Source organism: Camelus bactrianus, chromosome 24 (genome assembly GCF_048773025.1).
Source record: "Camelus bactrianus isolate YW-2024 breed Bactrian camel chromosome 24, ASM4877302v1, whole genome shotgun sequence".
NCBI lineage: Eukaryota > Metazoa > Chordata > Mammalia > Artiodactyla > Camelidae > Camelus > Camelus bactrianus.
Window position 1 is genome coordinate 4,337,215 of NC_133562.1, and position 15,964 is coordinate 4,353,178.

At 43.4% G+C, this 15,964-nt stretch overlaps 1 protein-coding gene across 3 annotated transcripts in view; it reads left to right on the forward strand.

The window, feature by feature from the left end:
• The window catches only part of LOC105071417 (band 4.1-like protein 3), a 190,102-nt gene that overhangs the window by 39,022 nt on the left and 135,116 nt on the right, over positions 1–15,964 (forward strand). The window lies entirely within an intron of this gene.

A 15,964-nucleotide genomic window follows, 5' to 3' on the forward strand; every position in this document is an offset into this window, starting at 1 on the left:
AGGTAAACCTTAGTGACTGAATCTAGGAAATAAAGGCCCCGGCTTTTCACCAGTTTATGCCGTACCCTCATTTCCAGTGATTTAGGGCTAGAAGCCTATGGACAAGGCAGGGTCTAGGTCAGAAACAAGTTGGGTTAAGCATGTAAGAATTACTTTCTAGGACCGCGTTCCTTAAAATGATTAATCTGAAATTTTCAAAGGCATTTATCATCTAAAAAAAAAAGACAGCTCTTCAGTTCTCCGATGCTGTATGATTACCCCATCAATTTAATCACAGCTTCTTGGGGGGGAGGGAAAAAACACCATCAGATTAAACACAGGAATCAGTTTCACATCCTGATTTCAGAACTGTTGAAATATTCAGAGGCAAATGCACGCTAGAAGTGAGGAAATAAGGAGTTACTCGTGACATAATTTTCTGGAAGTAGACTTTGTTCCCTGTAGTCAGCTGCCTCCAGATGGTAGTCTGAAAACAAAGAGGAAGAAGGCAGCCTGCTGCTTTTGAACCGTGCTGTCTGAGATGACCCGCTTAGACTGGGATTCTGACGGGGAAATGGGTCATGACTGGGGAACTGGGCTTTCCGGGGCGGCCTCCCAAGTCCGTAGACCTGGATTAAAATCATGTCTCTATGACTGGGGCAGTAAGCTGCACACCAGAAACTGACACATTGTAACTGATTATACTTCAAGTTAAAATTAAAAAAAAAAAAAATCACGTCTCTGAACTTCTCCAGTCTTCATTAATACCACGGGCAGGCGAAGGCCGGTGGGCGTTTAGAAGCGCTCCCCTGGGGCGGGGGGTGGGGGACGCGGGTACCTTTCCCCAGTGTCTGGCGCGCGGTCAGGACTGCTGCTGAGTGTTTTCTGTGATAGTTTGATGACCTGTTTGGTTTCAGCCACCCTGCCTGGGACTCAAGCAGGAATGCAGAGTCAGAAAATGTTATTTCCCTGACGTATCTCTTTGAATCTCAGAAATTCCAGAATCCTTTGCAGTCTCCTTTTCTATTCACCGTCTTTTTCCCAGAGTATGTAAGGTATGTCTCAGGGGCGTGGATTTCTTAGTTACCCTGTGGCATCTTCCACCTTCCTCTGCTGCTCTGGCTCCATGCTGTGACGTCAGCAGTGGCCCCGATTCCCAGGACAGGCCAGCAGCTCCTCTGGGGACCCTTCACTGGCCCTGTGGAAACTCTAGCATCAGTGCCTCCGAATTTCAGGTCCGTCAGGAACCCCTGGGGACTGCCTTTAGCTTGCACTTCAACTTTCATGATCGCTCCTGTAATCCCAGGGGACGTTGATGTTTTTACGAGCCATTAAAACATGTAAAGTGAAAATCACCACTTAGGTCCAACTTCCAGCTTAGTCACAAAGCATTTGCATAGAATCAAGAAGTCATTTAACTGTCTGGGATTCAGTTCTCCACTCCTAAAACGCTGGAAGAGCTTGTGTCTTTGGTCCTTTCCAGGGCTAATATTCTCTGCGCTAAAACTGGTTTGGCTGTTGTGAAAAATACTAAGTCACATTTGTCGTATTTAGAAAACATTAGTTTTAGAAGCTCCTTAAACATATACTGTTTAGCATTTTAAAAGGAAGCATCTGTTTGATGTTGGGAGAAATTAAATTGTAGGCTCCAGATGTGATCCTGTTCTCGGTGGAAACATCTATTTAAAGCGTAGATCTCAAACCAGCCTGGAGGCAGCTGCCCAGATTTCTGTCCCCTCCATAGCACCCCCCACCCTGGTTTTCCTTTACCTGTTGTCTAGGCTTTGTGGGATGAAGATTTTATGAAGTTGTTCCAGCTCCGCTGGCTTCTTTTCTTCTGTGTTTAGCACTTTTTCTAGCCTGGGATCATATTACAGCTATTACAGCCTCCTACTGCACTTCCTGTCTGACGTGGGAGCAAAATGTAGTGACTGCGGGATTCAGTTTGAGAGCAGACTCTGATGGTCTTGGATTTGAAATCGCTGGGGGGCTTTCTCCCGAGACACCGTAAAGCAAAGTTTTCCGGTTGGATGTCACACTCACCATTCCAAGTCTTTATTTTCTTTTCTGCCTTTTGTATGAAAGGTATAGGTTGTTAAAAAAAAATGCAACTGAGTCCATTTGAAGATCTAATTGGCTTCCTTTAACTATTCACGAATTGGGCGCCATCCTGTCTGGCAAATAGAGAAAAGCTCCAAAGAGCTGAACAAAATGGGAGATTTTTATAAACTGAAGGAGGCAGGGACAAGGAAAGAGCAGATTCCCTCACTTCTTTGGAGGGACAGAAAGGTGGGGCAGTAATCAGGTGGATTACCTACTACTGCTGCCCAGGAAATTCCAGATTGACGGGTGTCAGATCACATTCCTGGGAGAGGCTGAAACTGCACTCAGGTTGGGACTGAAGTCCTGGTTTGCTGGTGTGAGACTTAGCACAAGTGACTCCATTTTGGACCTGTTATCTCTTTTTTTTATCAGGTGAAACCACAACATCTGAGTCTTTTAAAAAGGTTAAATTTTTGTGTTTTGAAGGCGTGAGTGACATCTGCTGGAATGTAGAGCTAAATCATGGAGTGTGTGTGTGTGGCTGGGGCGGGGAAGGAGGGGGCTCCATGCATTTTTCCCCTAGTAGTAAATGTATCCGGTTCTCACACATCTTAGAGAGTCAGAGTTTGTAGAGGCATGTTTGTTTCTGCATTTCTGTATCCCACGTCCAACTCTTACCCCCCTCTCAGATTTACATCAACAGAAAATACTGAAAATTATAACCATTTACTCTTTCACTATTCTCTAGAGTCCCTAGGCTCTTAAACTCCAATTTGAGAGGATTTTCTTATAACTGAACCTGAACTCCGAAGAGAATGTCATATTTAGACACCGTAAGGGTGATTGCTCCAAGCTAAACGCTCTAGGGGTGGGGGTGTAGCTCAGGGGTAGAGCACATGCTTGGCGTGCATGAGGTCCTGGGTTCAATCTCCAGCGCCTCTGTTAAGGGGAAAGAAGAAAAACTAAATTAAAAAAAAAAAAAGCAGTCAAACGAAAAAGCTCCGAAAATAAGATCTCGAAAGCCAGATTTAGAACGACTAGATCCTATGTATGTATTCTTTATCGATGACAACTGTGAGTCTTATTTTTTATACTAATAGTTGTTACTGTTCATGAAGCACTGGTTTCATTCCAGACTCCATATGCCAGATGTCAGCAACAATAAGACGAAAATTGTTGTTCGTTTGGTTGTGTCACCCCAAGAAGGCTTAATGGATTTTTCCCCCAGATTGAAAGAGATCTGAGTACAGATATGGACTGACTCGCTTCCACTCAGCTGGCTCCGTGAGGCCACTGCCGGCTGTTGGCCAGAGCCTCTGGAGGAGCCGAAAGAATGAGCGGGGACTCGCCCCTGCCCTCTGACAGGGAGGGACAGGCCGTGCCACGGGGCACAGGTGAGAATGGAAACGAGGATTATCGCCAGGTGCTCCGAGGGAGTCAGGAGTACTGAAGTCAAGTGGCTTCTCACACGGCCCAGCCTACGTGCTGTGCGCCCGAGGAGGGAAGGAACAGGGAGGGCTTCCCCCGTTACACTCTTTCCTTCTTTTTCTTAAATTGAAGTACAGTTGGCTTACCACGTCGTGCTGGTTTCTGGTGTACAGCATACTGATTCAGTCATACACGTATATATGTTCTTTTTCATATTTTTCCTATTACACGTTATTAAAGCTATTGAATATAGTTCCCTCTGCTCTACAGTAGGACCTTTTTATTTATCTATTCTGTATATAGTGGTTTCTGTCTTCTCATTACATTTTTAAAATTTATTTAAAAAATTTTTTTATTGAAATGTAGTTGATTTACAGTGTTAGTCTCAGGTGTACAGCAAAGTGATTCAGGTACACATTTACATACATATATATTTTTTATTTTCAGAACAGGGAGTTTTTGACAATAATTTGGGAATCTCAAGCAATGCCAGCAAAGCTGGGCACCATTTTGTGTGTGTTTGTACGTATGAGTACACGAGTGCGTATCTGTACATGGATGTGTGCCTGTCCGTGAGTGTGTCTCTCTACATGTGTATATGGTATATGTCTATACATACGTGTTCATGAGTATGTATCTGTTGTTATGAGTGTGTGCGCATGTGCCCACACGTGTGTGTGTGAATTTGTGTGTCTGAATGCAGACTGTGCGTGGGTGTGTGTTTATACGCACACGTGTATGAATGTATGTCTGAACATATAATGTTCATACACGTGTGTACTAGTGCATCTACAAGTGCGTGTGTCCATACATATGAGTATATGCGTGTGTGTATCTCCCGTGTGTATCTATGCGTGTGTGGGTGTTTGTATCTCTACATACGTGTGTGCCTTCACTGCTAAGAGCCTGGGCAGTGGAACGTGAAAGAGCTGGGTTCAAAACTTCCGTCATAATCATCTGACCTTGAGGAAATTTCTTGACCTCCTTTTTTTTCAATCACTTCATTTTTAAATTGGAAATAATAATCATTCATGCCTCATAGATTGTGGTGAGGGGCAAAGCAAGAGAAAGGTTGGTAATGCTCTGGCTTATAAGTAACTAAAAGTGTTCGTCATCTGATCACTGCCTCTCGCCATCTCTAATCCTCTCATCCCGAGGAGACTGAGGCTGGGAGAGGGAGCCCCCCCCACCCCCGTCCAGTGATACAGGCAGTGCAGAGTAGGTCCGGGATTCCAGCCCAGGGCGGTCTGTGCATTGCCCAGAAGTGTCTGTTGGGCTGGTGACATCATTCCTGCCTTTCCATACTTTCTGGAAGAAATCAGTTGATCAGTTCTGGTTCTGACCTGTAGACAAGGTCACCCCACCATCGGGGGTGGATGGGAGTCACCTGCCCTGTTAGTCCGTCCCTGGTTGAGAACAGAGCAGTGGCCCCTGCCCGGTGGCACTATGGGCTTTGGAGTCCTCTGGACCTGAATTTGAGTCCTTGATGCTGCCCTGTGTGACCTGGGCCCAATTTTTGTTTAATTGTTGGTTTTTTCTTGCTTCTTTGGGTGTTTTTAGGACCTCAGATGTACAAAACTGGACTACTGGTAATGCTGGGTTAATGACACACTCTCATCGGTGTTACCTCTTTATTTATCTCTTTGGTTATTAGTTAGACACTGTAAATACAGCAAGACCAGTGAGACCACCCCCCTAAGCAAAAGCTGGGGTTTGGCAGGAACCTCGTCTAACCACTGGGCTGTTCCCTCAGCTCATCCCGTCTCTGCCCGCACCGACTGCATCCTGCGTCTCACGTTTGTTACCTCTGTCTCTTCCTTTCTGTTCAATCTCACTGCATTCAGAAGTGTTCTGAAAAGGAGACTTTTCATTGTAATTGTCTTCACTTTCTAAAAAGGACATAATGCTGCATGTAATCCTCTGAGACTAACTTTTTAGTGGGAAGATTCATCTGCATTGTGACCTGCAGTACTCGACCTTTGTTTTGTTCTGTTGTTTAACAGCCTCAGGTGTAAAACTTTCCCTAGCGTGTCTATGCACTCACTTGTCGATAGGGCGTTTGTGTGTCCTCAGGAGTTCCCTGCTGCTGAGACAGGGGTTTTGACTTCGTTGAACATGACTCTTCATGCGCATGTCTGAGAATCTGTCTTGGGCCGGAGTCGAATTGCTGGATCATGGGGCGTAGGAATGTTCAACCTCAGGGGATAGCACAAAATTGTTTTCCCAAGTCAGTTGCCTCAATTCCCACTCTCATTGGAATGTAGATCCACGGTCCTTCAACTCTTGGCATCGTTAGACTCTTTCCTTTTTGCTAATTGAATGGGTATAAAACGGTTAATTCACTGGGGCTCTAATTTGCATTTCTCTGACTATTACTGGTGCTGAATACTACTAATGATGCAGTTAAATGAACTCAGACTCCCTTCTCACGCTCACTGGCATTATGTGCTTGTTCTGCTGTGAAATGTCTAGTCACGTATTTTGATTGCTTTTCTCTTGGGTTGTGATTTTCTTACTGGTTTGTGGGAAATGTTGGGCAAGTTACTTGATCCTTTTGGGATCACTTCTGCATCTGTAAAAATGGGGATAACACGGTGCTCACAGGATTGATTTTAGGAGTAATGTTTACATATGGTAGTGTAAATGCTGGCATATCTCACAGGAGATGATCTGCCCCTCCAAAAAAAAAAGTTAGTTCTTGCTCTCTGCTCAGTTCCGCCCCTTCTGGAGACTCCGTTTCGTGGACTGGCTTGGCTGGAATTTGCCCCTTTGCTTAGTAGAGAATCTCTTCTGATTGGCGTGGCCAGTGTAGTCCTACTAACACTTTTGTACTTTGGGGAATAAAGCAATTAAATGAACTCAGACTCTCTTGGAAGAAATATAGGGAACGAAAGTGGAAGGAAACAGCTTCAGTGGAGCCCTTGGCAAAATGAAGGAAAACAAATCAGTGTAAGTGTTCCATTTTGCTCTCAACAGCTCTGTCTGCAGATGTTTGAAGTGCATATTAATACAGCAATTGGGGAAACTAAGGATTTTTAAAATGCTCATCTACATAATTAAACTGAAAATCCGATACCACGCAAAAGATTCTGTGATGATGCTGGGGGAGCCGGCAGTCACAGGAAGCCCTAGGTCGCTTTAGGCGTCTGTTTGCTGCTGCTGGAAGCTGTCACTGCACTTTCGAGAGTGGTGCACAGTCATGCGGAGAAGCCACGGCAGGACACGGGAGGCATAGGAGGAGAGGAATCTGAAGGACACTGTAAGATGCTGTGCAGTGATTGCTTCCTGCTCCAGGCTCATTTTTTGAGAGCTGAATTCCAGGAGAGTAGCTGGATGTGATAGTAAAGCAATTGCTTTTACCTCCCTCAGTTGGTGTTTCACTGAGGATATTCCCGGAGGAAGAGACGCCAGAATGTCAGGGCTCCAGGAACTTTGAAATCTCTGCATGGCACCATGCCGTCCTCACTCTGCCTCTATCTGTGCTCAAAGTCCCTCTTAGGATTTGGAGGTAACGTCTTTGTATTGCTAGCATGAATGGACACTTAGGAGAAATGCCCCTTTTTAGGGATGATACCTCTGAATTTGATAAATAGTTAAGCAAGCCCACGTGTCAATTCAACTAGGGAAATGTGGAAGTTATCCTTGAGTGCGTGATGCCTCTTGAAATCTTTGTTCATTCGTGACTTTGCAGTGTTGGTTGTCCTCTAGTTTTTCTCTGGTTTGAAAGCTTTGCTTTTCGGTTTGTAGTAGGAAAACCTGGAAATGAGAACAGGTGGAGTTTAGCTACAATGTCGTCTCACCTTTCCCTTGGTTCTTCTCAGTCCCCGCCCATTGACTGATTCTGAGATGTTTTGCTCTAAGGACACCTGCTTAAAGAGTTTGGAAACAGCTTTTAGTCGTGATGGCAACTTCAGCTAAGGAAGTGGTTAAGAGAGAAGTTGGAATGCTCTCCAAAGACAAGAATGCCATGTACTTACGCCCAACTGTGCAATTCACAAATTCACAAGTTGTAATTCACGTCCCTTTGTGCCAAGAATTACAGAGACATGTATTCTGTAAGTGATTGTAAAGACAGCTTCATTAGAACATGGATGATACCTACACCTCAAAGGGACGGAGTTGCCCATCTGTAGAACCAGGGACCTATTTCAGGCCGGAGAGTCTCAGGTACGGCTCTTAGTGGCTTTGTTGACCTTTTGTTGATTATTGAGAAAATGAATTTCAACAATAATTGGTTTTAGAAGCGACTAATTAGCAAGCTCTGTATACAGAAGCAGCGGCAAACTCAGAGAGGGTTTGCAGTGGGCTCTTGCTGAAACCTTTTTATCTTGACCTGTATTTAACCAAGGGGATTCTTCATGTTTCCAAGGGGGCTGCTTGCTGTCTTTGTCACCCGCCTCACCCTGAGGGGCATGGGGCTCTGGCTGAACCGGAACCCAACCGTGTTCCTGCCAACTGCAGGGTAGCTAATTTCTCTTCAATCTTTTCTTTTCTGATAGTAACTTTCAGAAACAGCACAACGACCTGGGAGAGCTTGGTGTGGTATTTTGAGTAGTGTCCCTATTTGGTAGCATATTATATTTTCCTTTGAATGTCTTCTTCTGAAATAGTTCTCACATCTTTTTTTTTTCAGTGAATCCAGATATTTTTTGCAGAATGATACAAAAATTAACTTTCTATCATGGAGGTTGCAGAGAAAATAGGCCTCTCTTCATAGAGCTGTTTTGCTTTACAATAAACTTTAATAGAATGGACCTTTTAGTTGCCAATTGGTAAGAAATTATTTGTACAGAAAACCCAAACCTTGCACCTGGCTGTTATCAGTACTGTAGTTTTATTCCCATTCTACATCATGTCAGGGTAGTGAGATCTTGAGAGGCTTGAATGACTCACAATTAACAGAACAGAACAGCAGAACAGAGGGAACTGAGAACAGGAACCAGGTCTCTCCCCTCCAGGATGAGAACCTTCTCCCCGCCAGGGGCCGTCCCTACGGCACCGGTGGGGGCTGTAACTGAAGCCGTGGGCGAGCACTGGAACCCAGCGGGCATCCTGGGGGAAGTAAGGAGGACAGGTGACGAAGGGCTTTACAAATTGGACAGGAGATTCGAAATGATGCTGCAAGCTGAGCAGGAGAGACTAGACAAGACAAAAGTCGTGTCAGGGCATCCCAGATTCGGTGACTTGCTGGAGGACCACAGATTCGGCATCCAGTGATGCTCACAGCTAAGATGAATTAGAGCAAAGTGACTCAGAGCAAAAACAGCAAAGGGAAAAGGTGCACGGGCTGAAGTCTTGGGGAAACCAGCCACGCGCTTCCAGGAGTCGTCGTGCAAGATGCACCTCGATTCCCCCAGCGGCAAACTGACAGCACGTGGGCGATGCCGTCTACCTGGGAGGAAACTGAGACGGGCAGGCTGTCCCCTCTCCTCCAAGCAATTGTATTCATGATGTGTTTCTCCCAACTGGGCTTTTCATATGCATTACTCAATGCAGAATCTTGGTTTATTATCTCCAACCAGGACTGGGTGCAGTGTTGCCGAGGCATTTGGGAGTCAATGGAAGAAGGACCGAGTTAAGTTTCTCTGGTGAAACTTAAGGCCACATCCCTGAATGGATGGTCACCACGGCTTCCCTTAGGGTTGAAATAAGGGGGGACCCACAGCAGGGATAAAAATCTTCCTCCAGAACTAGCTCTGGGTCCACCTCAAACCAACACGTCGTGTGATTCTGACTCGGGTTGCCGTGGTAGCAATTACTTGGAAAAGTTAAAAATTTGGGCTAGGAATTGTGGAACAACCACATTGCCTAGAAAGGAAATGTCATTAAAAGCACATTTTGTGATGCCCACTGGAAAAGAAGTCCTAAAATGCATCATGCTGAAATGCAATCAACTATCCATGAGCTACGAAGCCTCAGGGGCCTAACATTTGATACAGAACAGGCTGAAAAGGGGTAAAAAAAAAAAACCAAGAAACCTCCTAGAGATGATGCTTAAATTTTGATCACATTCTAGCTCAGTTCAAAATGGAAGCAAGCAAACCAGAACATTTGCAGTCCTTTCTCTAAAGAATCATTTTTTAATGAGCAGGCCAATGTATTTGAAAATGCAGTTTTGTTTGACATTAACTGATGATTCTTTTTTTTCTTAATATTTTATTTTATTTAACATTTTTTATTGAGTAATAGTCATTTTACAATGTTGTGTCAAATTCCAGTGGAGAGCACAATTTTTCAGTTATACATGAACATGCATATATTCATTGTCACATTTTTTTTCGCTGTGAGCTACCACAAGATCTTGTATATATTTCCCTGTGCTATACAGTATAATCTTGTTTATCTATTCTGCATTTGAAATCCCAGTCTGTCCCTTCCCACCTCTCGCCCCCTTGGCAACCACAAGTTTGTATTCTATAAGTCTGTTTCTGTTTTGTATTTGTTTTTTTTTTTATAGACTCCACATATGAGCAATCTCATATGGTATCTTTCCTTCTCTTTCTGGCTTACTTCACTTAGAATGACATTCTCAAAAGTGAGGAAATTTAGAGCCAACGTGTATTTCTGAGACCTCTTGGAACACTTTCGAGTGTGTTCACAACCACTTTTCTCATAGTACTTGACTTCACAATGCCAGAAGTTTCCCACTTTACCCTTCAAATGGTGCTAGTGTAACAGAGAAGTCCATTTCAAAACAATGCACATAATTTAAACTCTCCATGTATACTGGATTTATATTCAGAAAGAAAGAAATTCTCTAAAAACTTGGCATTTGATAAGAAAAAAAAATACAGACTACTCAATACAATGGAATCTATTTTATTTCCAGGATTATGAAGTTAGATGGAAAATGCTGATAAGCTTGCTTTCCATAATGACTTCAGTCTGCTCCCTCACCTCTGACATCTCTTGCCACATCTCTGTTGCCAGGCAACAGCAGAGAAATAAAACCTGTGTGAGTAAGGGAAGTTCCCAACATAAGAATGGGTTCTATTCTCGAAGCTGGGGAACTGCTTATTTAGAATTTTAAATACATTTTTTCATGTTAAAAATATTGTCCATGGTAGTTCAGCGCCCAAGCCAATCACTGTAAAGCCTGTTTAACTCCCGATGCTCTGAAGGATTGAAAAGTAGCACCTTTCCTATCCAGAGTGAACTGGATGAGTAGTAAACCCTCCACCGCTAGACATCCTCTTCATGAGAGTTATAACAACTGACCCGTAACCAACTAATAATACTCTTTTGAAAGACTCATTAATGTGTATCTGAGAAAGTTTGAGTCATACATAGTGAAAACAGCTCTGACAAGGAGGGTTTTTTTTTTAATTGAAGTATAGTACGTTACAATGTGTCAGTTTCTGGTGTACAGCATACTGTCCCAGTCATACATATATGCATACATTCATTTTCACATTTTTTTTCATGAAAAGTTATTACAAGATGTTGAATATAGTTCTCCGCGCTATACGGAAGAAATCTGTTTTTTTTTTTTTTAATCTATTTTTATATCTATTGGTTAACATTTACAAACTTCAAACTCCCAAATTTATCCCTTCCCTTTCTCTTTCCCCAGGTAACTGTAAGATTGTTTACTATGTCTGTGAGCCTGTTTCTGTTTTGTAGATGAGTTCATTAGTGTCCTCTTTTTTCTTTTTCTTTTCTTTTTTTTTTATGATTCCACATATGCGTGATATCATATGGTATTTTTCTTTCTCTTTCTGGCTTACTTCACCTGGAATGACAATACAAGTTTCGAAGCAAAATTCATCTAGCTGCGAGTTCTGTCTAGCTAAACTTAACTGTAAGGACCACAGTTTAATTATACCAATGATTTGCACAGTGTTGCCATGGGGAAATATATTATGAATTCCCACTAGGACACCAGAAAAGCATCCCCCATTCTCAGAGGCATTGAAATTTAGCTGTCAAAAGCTGTCTGTTCTCGGGAGACACGAAGGAAAAGAAGCAAGGTCTTCATCCCTGTGTAAGAGAAACGCACACCTCTGGGTGGGCCACCCAGCCTCGTGTTGTGAACTGTGTAGTAAAATGCACGCGCCAGGACGGGGCTGAGAATGTGCTCCTGTCTCGTCCCCGCCTCCCTCTCCTCCCTGCGGTGGGCTATCACTCACAGTGCGGGGATTCCTAATTTGAGGACTACGTTGAATATCACACCTCAGAAACGTTTTAATCTAATTGTTCATGAGCCCTGCTGACTCTTAATTGTTGTTTTGGTCAGGCACACGACAGTGACAGTAATTCCAAATTTAAAAGTGAGTGGTTGGTATTAAGCATTTGATTAACTTCATACAGTAAGTACCAATGCTTGCTGAAAATATGCAGGTATCTGAGCGCCCTCTTTAAGATGCAGCCATCTAACCAAAAAAGTTCTGCTTACCTGTGAACGGAAAAATACTGCAAACCCTGTCAGTAAACAAAGAACGTGAAACCATTAAGTCGGCGGCTGCCCCCACCCACCAGGTCCCCACCCCCTTGAAGACAAGCCTGCAGCCCAGCCTCTGCCGCCACTCGCAATGGTGCCCTCGAGGGTACTTGGAATAATAAAGGACAGGATATTGGCCCTAGTTAGCTAGGTGCTTGTCAGAGGAACTAACAGAGCTTGCTGTTACTGTTTCATTATTTCTTCTTTTCAATTGCTTTAGATCTGAAGGACTAATTTTGAGCACTCCTATTCTAGATGACTGAAAATTGTTCTAAAATGCTATGCACTGTGTTGCAAGGAAATGTCGCCCAATGAAATCTGCAGATTATGATCAAGATACATTTCGTGAAATTGTATTTATGGAGAAGTTCCTTAAGAGATGGGAGGGCTGGCTCTAAACTCAATCTTTTAAACAGTTGCTCAAGTTTTTATGACCAGAAGTCTTGGTTTTCCTTGTCTAATTTTGCAGCTTGAGTTTCTTATAGAATTCTGTAAGTTCGAAGCCTGTTGGGGCTATGCCAGGTTTCTTTGAAGAAGTAGTGGTTAAAATACAACATTCAGTGACTTATTTTGGAAATTTGGGGGTCTGAAAGTATGGACTTTAAGAGCAAAACTTTTCACGTGCTTCCTCCATTAGAGAGCCTGGGGATGGTTTGTAAATACACCGCTAGGAAGACGCCTTGGGGAACATTACTGGAACTTCGTTAGTCTCTCCTCTTGTTGACAAATACTCAGTATCACCCACAGATGTTTTGCATTTAATCAGAGGTTGAGTAGACCCAGGGGAGCCCCCTAGCAAACGTGGCTATGCCTCTGGGAAATCTAGATCTGTATCTGCACACCTAGTGTTTCAAAAACATTCTTTGCTATTTCAACAGTCTTTGCTTTCTTGCACACCTGACTTTTTTTTTTTTTAACCATCCAGGGGAATTGGTATAAACCATAGTGGAAAGAGAAGGGCGGCTTTGGGGTATGGGTGGAACCGTACTCCACTGAGGACCAGTGGTCTTCATACTTTTTTCTCACGTACCATCTAAAGAAAGTTTGCAAAACTACATACCCCTTGTGCATTTGTAGGTTCATATCCAATTTTTTTTTCAATTTTTTATGTTAAATTTAGGTGGTTGTACAGCATGTGGTTCCAGCTATCATGCGTATATTGTACTTTTCATAATCAAACAAGCACATCACTCTTACTGTATCTTCTAAAAACCGTAGCAATTTGCTCTCCGTCATTGAGTATTTCACAAGCACAGGGACAAGCTTTTCTTTTACAGATATTTTCCATCATTTCTTTTTCTCCTTAAACTTTTATTTCCCTTCCTCTCCCTCCACAGAATATTACCCTCGTGAGATTTTTATGCTTGAAAGTATGTTATTGATTACTTGTCATAATTATCAGCCCCCAAAATAGGCATGTAAATTGAAATTTGAACTTCATTTTTCATTTTGTAGGGCCATAACATTCTAAGTTTTAAAAATATTTTCTAGATCAGGCGATCATTGTAATTATTAGCAGTAGACACTTTGATCTAAGCAGTGCCAATCTATTCCATTCGATGGTAAACGATGAGCCTACAAAGTAAAGTGTTACTGTGGATCAACCTCTTTATAAGACAGGCAGAGCATTTTATCCATTAGTTTATGCATTTGTGAGTAAATATGGTTAAAGTGAGACATGGTGCAGCCACATCCTTCCTCCGTCCCTCCCACCCTCCCTCCTTTTTCCCTTTTTCCCCCTCTTCCTCTTTCTCCATTTCTTAGACAGGCACAGTGACGATTGTTGAGTAGATGTGTAGATAGAAGAACTGCATTACAGCAAATATTCCCCCAATTCTTTGAACTTCATCTGTTAACTACTTCGTTTTGCCCTTTCTTGGTTTGGTTGAAAGGAAAAACGAGTACTTGGCTGAGTTGTGAAAGACTTGTTAACCAGGCACCAAAGTATTTCCAACCACTGGCGAACTCGACCTGGTCATTCTCTGGCTCGTCCCTTTTCCCGCCCTCTAGAGTTCACCATCCTGGGACGACGCGCTGCCTGGCATGGGCACAGGGGCTAGTTTGCCTCCGCCATGTCTAGTGGGAGGAAAGGGCTTGTGAAATCGGGGGTAAGAGAGGAGAACCTCAGGATGCTGGCGCTTTCTCAGGCAGATCAGTTTAAGGATCTGGAAGTTAAGAATCTGGAAACTGAGTCTCTTAAAACTGCACAGGCCAGCGCATTCCTCTACAGGTAATCTTGTGTGCTCCCAGAGGCACCTATCTGTTTTCCAGTTTGAAGGGTGTTATTGTAGGCAGCGAATGTTTTGCTGTAGCAGCGAATGTTTTGCTGTACGGTGGTTTGCTTGAGGGGAAAGTTCTGATTCTGTGTTTGGTTGCCCTACAGATGCTATCAGGATGTGGAGGAAAAAAGCCTTATTAGGTAGAATTCTCATGGCTATGTGCCACCCCACATTGATGGCTGACCCCATCACTTCTCATCCAATACACGAGCTTGACGGAAGGTGTGGAGGCTGCAGGGAATCGGGGTTCCACTGGTGGGAAGGACCAGTAGAAGTGGGGGTGCTTGGGACAGGAAGTGAGAATTTTTATTTCCTTGGGAACTTAGATGAAACAACGGAGGTGACAGAGTTGAGCTTCCTCGACTTCCTGATGCATTACTTACAAACTTATATGTAACTCAGCCCTTCTCCCTCTCCTTCCTTCTCATTTCTGAGGCTGTGGGGGTCCCTCTCAGTTCAAGGGCTGGCCTCCACCTGTGCTCGTCATCCATCTGCTCCAGAACTTGGCCCAGGGACCCACCGTCCGCCCCCTCATCCCACGCTCTCCTCCGTGGTTCTTTCCCGGAGGGCTGTGATGCTGCTGAAGTCTGTCTCACCCCATTAGCCCCTTTCCTTGATCCATTTCTTGCCAGCATCTTGTCTCTCTCCTTACCTTGTCCATTGCCTGATCTCTCAAATGGCAGTAACAAGAGTAGCTACGTGATAGACTTATTGAGAGGATTAAATGAACTGGGACACGCAAAAGACACAGAGCCCTAGCTCCCCCTGTAAGACGTCAGTAAGTCAGCAATTGTTATTAGCCAAGTTTCTGGCTCCCCGAGCTAGGGACCCTGACTCATCCCCTCTCTGAGAATGAAGAAACTGAGACTTGGAGAAACTGAGAGGCTTGTTCAAGGCCACAGCTCATAACTGGCTGAGTGAGGGATGGAACTGGGTCACTTCTTCGTTTATCTGAACTAGCTATAATCCCTGTTGTCACTGTTTACCATCCTTCAAGATGCAGTTCAGTTTGCAAACAGAGCAGCTAAATGAAGTTTTAGAATCTTTTATTTAGTTATTTATTTTATTGAAATATGGTTGAATTACAATGTTGTGTTCATTTCTGGTATAAGCATAGTGATTCGGTTATACATACATATATATTCCTTTTCATATTCTTTTTCATTATAGGCTATCACAACATATCAACTATAGTTCCGTGCTCTACAGTAGACTTTGTTGGTTATCTATTTTATATATAGTAGTTGGTATCTGCAAATCTGAAACTCCCAATTTGTCCCTCCACCACCCCGTTTCCCCCCAGTAGCCATATTAAATCTTTTATTTTTTAACTTTTATTTTGAAATCATTGTAGACTTAACAGAGGAGTTATAAAAATAATACAGTGCCTGTATATCCCACACTCAGCTACCCCTGGCGATAGCAACTTACATAAACATAGTACAGTGATCAACACGAGTACAGTCCTATTAACCACACAGCAGATGCTCTGATTTCACAGTTTTCCGCTCACTCCCTTCTTCCGTTCCAGGATTCATTCCAGGATCCCACCCTGCACATTAGTTGACTTACTGTCTCCTCTAATCTTGTCTGTCGTGGCCTTGGCACATTGTAAGAGTAACTCAATATCTTTTGTAGAATGTCCCTCAATTTGGGTTTGCCTCACGTGTTCCCACGATTAGACTGAGGTTAATGCATTTGGGGAAGAAGCTTTGTAGGTGACGTGACCTCCCAGGGCATCACGCCAGGAGGGCGGTGACATCTACGTCAATTTACTACCATTGATGACGTTAAC